Source organism: Ovis canadensis, chromosome 8 (genome assembly GCF_042477335.2).
Source record: "Ovis canadensis isolate MfBH-ARS-UI-01 breed Bighorn chromosome 8, ARS-UI_OviCan_v2, whole genome shotgun sequence".
NCBI classification, from domain to species: Eukaryota; Metazoa; Chordata; class Mammalia; order Artiodactyla; family Bovidae; genus Ovis; species Ovis canadensis.
This window is the reverse complement of record NC_091252.1, coordinates 72398186-72402507: the sequence shown is the minus strand read 5'-3', so window position 1 is coordinate 72402507 and position 4322 is coordinate 72398186. Positions and strand designations below refer to the sequence as shown.

The 4322-nt window shown below is 43.1% G+C and overlaps 1 pseudogene; it reads right to left on the bottom strand.

Annotated features, from left to right (window-relative positions):
- Positions 1–416: 416 nt before the first annotated feature.
- LOC138444880 (zinc finger protein 639-like) lies at positions 417–1974 on the bottom strand (annotated as a pseudogene).
- Positions 1975–4322: the final 2348 nt, after the last annotated feature.

The window sequence follows — 4322 nt, the reverse complement described above, 5'->3', positions numbered from 1 at the left end:
ACTTGATGTAGAAAAGATGAGAGAATCTGCCATTTCTTAATGACTCTCATTTAAGCAGCAATTTGACTAAAGGCAAAAAATGGCCTCTGCAGAATCTATTATGCTAGATTTTAGCAGTATTTTCACATTTTCAGAGGAAAGCTGTAGGCTTATTCCAAGAACACAAGTATAGAAATAGATCTACCAGATCTGAAATACTTTAAGAAGTCAGTGATCTGGAATTTTCTTTATCAACATAAAATAGTCATCCTACCTGTCATTCTAAAAAGGCATGCATTCATAAGGTATTTACCAAGTGTTTTGAGTAACACATAGGTTGCACATCAAAAAGGTATGTGAAAAGCACACAGTAGGTATGCAGTCCACTTGCCCTGCTGGCTCACATGTTAATAGAGGAAACCCAAAATGCTATAATATTTTTTTCTCCAAAAACGTAGAATTTATTATTTCACATCAACATTACAGAAATTAAAGAGAACAATCAAGTTGTTTCATGGACTGGAAGGTGACTTATTAATTCCCTTTCATTTCCAAACCTCATCAGTCACTACATTTGTGAGGTAAATCAGCCAAATACTTGAAATCTAGATGAATTTTAAGATCTTCAATCTGTCCTGTTGAATATTCACAGAATTGACATAAATAAATCCCTTCAGGTAAATGTGAATTTAAACATTTGTAGTATTCTAGCATACTTGAGAAGCCTTTCCCACAGTCATCACAAACATTAGGAAAATTTTTACTGTGTTCAGTAGCAACATGTCTGTTAACATTCATATGAAGTCTACTCCAAAACCCACACACTTAACAAAGAAGTTTTTACATTTGTCAAATGTGATTTTGCTTAAGAGGCTATACTGTCCATGTTTTCCATTGTTATACTTATCACTTAACTCTATTAATATACATGCATGCTTGTTTACCACAAGGCTGTGCAAGTCTTCTGGATCATTCGTTTCATGTTCACAGAACTGACACAAGTACTGTTCATCACAGCTGCTCCTGGAAATGTAGGTAGAGTTCACTGCTTGAGGAGAACTGTATGTCACATTGCTCACACCAATAAAGGTGATCACTAAAACGGGTGTCTGCAACGTGCTGGCTGAGGTTCTCAAAAATTACTGTCTTATAATCACAGTATTTATAAATGTAGGGATCCTCTTCATGCAGTTTGGCATGTTCTATCAGAAGCATGTTGGTAGAGAAACTCTTTGCATACTCGACACATGTTTGAATCAGTACACTTGTGCTTCAAGATCATATGCCTGCTTTAAATCAGAAAAATATTTGCTGTTGAACTCACAAAGTTCACATTTATCGAGGCCACCGTTGCTAGCTCTCAGTAAAGGCCATTTCTGCTGTGCAGTCACATTCAAAGCTTGGCTCTTGTCAACAATTTTGCAAAGTTTAGCTGGTGGCTCTTCATCAGTTTGATCTTGGAATCTCTCAGAGGAATTGTTTCCTGTCTCTGTATCATAATCTTCAGAAATTGCATGCACTTCTGCGGCAACTGGAACACCTTCAGCAGTCTGAACTTCTATGGAGCTCTCCTCTTGGGTTTGCTGGTGGACTGATTCAGGGGAGCACAGTCTTTCATCACAAATTTCAATATCAGCAGATTTTTCTGTAGGAAAGGCAGTGTGGTCTAGAAGTCTACGTACAGGACTGGGAACCAGGTAGTTTTAATTTCTGTTTCTGGCCTAGATGCCATGTGTAAATTTTGGTAATTCATTTGACATCTCTGTATCAGAATCAAAGATTTTGCTGTCAATTTAAGTCTGGTTATCTCACAGAACAAACGCTGTAACAATGATCAGAAAAAATTCCATTCAATCCATCTGCAATTCTGCTTATTCCAGAGGAATCTGAATAATGAGAAGGATGTAAAGTTTTCCTTTTTCTTTTTTTAGGATATTCATTCATATCTTTTTAATTTGGTGTAATTCATAATACTGGAGTGAGGAAAACTGAATTACAGGGAAGTTTTCACAGATGGTGAAATATGTCAGTACCCGGGGCCATCTGACCAGCCCAGGCACAGCTGCAAGGCAGCGGCCAGGAGGCCCGAGTTGGGGCGGAGGGGTGGCCCAGCTCAAGTTGGTGCTCCACTGGGCACTATAATACAGCATTTTAAAGAACATTAAGGTTTTTTCGGTTTGTTTGTTTTTAAGAACTTCTAGCATTTTCCAGCTAGGAAGAATTCAAGTCCTAAACAAATGCAAGGTAATAAAACAGACATCATACTGACTGAAAAAGGTTGGCCTCAGAGAAAAAGAAAGCAGACTACTCAAATCGTATATACACACATGTTTGTGGAATCATGCTTATTGGGTACCTCAGATAGGCTGGTCCACAAGACTTGATTTAAAGGTGGGGGTGGGGAAGACTGGGCTTCCCAGGTGGCACTAGTGGTAAAGAACCCACCTGCCAATGCAGGAGATGTAAGAGACATGGATCTTCCCTGGGTCGGGAAGATCCCCTGGAGGAGGGCAAGGCAACCCACTCCCGTATTCCTGCCTGGAGAATCCCATGGACAGAGGAGCCTGGTAGGCTACAGTCCATAGGGTCACAAAGACACACGACTGAGCAACTTAGCATGCACACATGTGGGGAGGACTTACGCATCTATACTACAGCTAGTTGGTGCTGCAGGACACTGCTTTTTAAAATATTTTTATTTTTTGGCTGAGCCAGGTCTTAGTTGCAGCATGTGAACTCTCTTAGCTGTGGCATGTGGGATCTAGTTCCCTGACCAGGAAGCAAACCCGGGGCCCCTGCATTGGGAATGTGGAATCTCAGCCACTGGACCACCAGGGAAGTCTCACATAGGCCACGGCTTTTTAAAATGTTTTGCTCGCCAGTGGCTTGCGATGAGGAAAGTGGGTGAGGCACTGGAGATGGACACAAAGATGTACACCCAGCGTGAGTAGTGAGATATGATCAGCTGAAGGAAAAGGTGGCAAACAAGGAACAGCCATTGTTGCAAGAAGGCAAAGGGGCAGAAAAAGCTTTTTGGAAAGTAAGTAGACACTAAGAGTTACAAACGGCAAGGAGAGATAGATGCTAAAATTTGGTAAAAACGTAGGGATCAACTAGTGGATATAGCATTATGTATGTTGGGCTAGACCCCACAGCTCTGCAAGTTTTGTAGTTGCCCAGCCCTGAGACTGAAAAAGAACCCAGAGATAGCGACAGAGACATCAAAGGCTTAATAGATGGGAGGTCTTACATACCTCAAGCAGGTCCTGGAGAATCCACATGCAACAGACAGTGGGCAAGACATGGGAGCAGTCTTTGCTACCTGGAGGGAAAAGAAGGCTACTATTTATACAAAGAATTGACATCAGGTTGGCTCATCAGCTACCAGGGAAACCAGCAGCTGAGGCACGTCCCTCATCGCCCCTTGGGTTAATGACCATCACAAGAGTGGATATTGCCCTTTGATAAATTAGCAGGTGGAGCCCTTCTGGCCTAAGGGGCAAGCACGTTTATGAGAACAGGGCACAGGTGAAGCAGGGACTGGTTAAGCAGGGGGCTCAAAGAGCAAGAGAACAGCCATCTTGCGTGGCCCGATCATATACTCCTTCCCTACCTACCCTGAATGACCCTTACAGTCATAGGGGTCCTGTGGGGGTTCTGATGACACACACAGCTGTTCTAGACTCCATTCACTGTTTTTTATGCATTGCCTGAGGACTCAGGCAGGCCTTTTGTAATATCTTCCCCCTGTTGTAACGCATTGCGGACGACACAGGGAACAATGGCTGTCATCACACTGTATCACTGCTTTGCCCCCTTCTATAGCTAAGGTACTCTTACTATTTTACCATTGCCACAGGTCCCAACCAAGCCCTCCTGGGTAACTGAACAAGTCCAATTCACAAACCTGCTCCTAAGTCCATGTCCCTAAAGCCAGTGTCTGTAATTGTTTAGGGGTGATGGGTTCGGTGTATGCTTGTCTTTTGTAGCTAACCCAGGTCCTTGTATTTTGTCTATATGAAGCCTACCCCGTACAATGAGATGAACCATGAGGATGGGGCTGCTACTTTTAAGCTGGGAAAAGACTGAGGTTAACAGAATATCATCAATATAATGGAAGAGAAAGCTACCTCTCTCAGTAGGCACTTGTCACAGGTCCCTACATGCTAGTGGACGGCCACCTTGGCATCACTCCCGCAGCTTTCTGTTCCTGGTCCTTATGTCCTTATTTCCTGGTGCCTTGGCGTTCCCCAGGAGTTTCCTCAGCCTCTTGGCTAGCTCGGCAATTGTTGGGCTACACCCCTCAGGCCTGCAAGCCTTGTAGTTGCCCGACCTCAAGACTG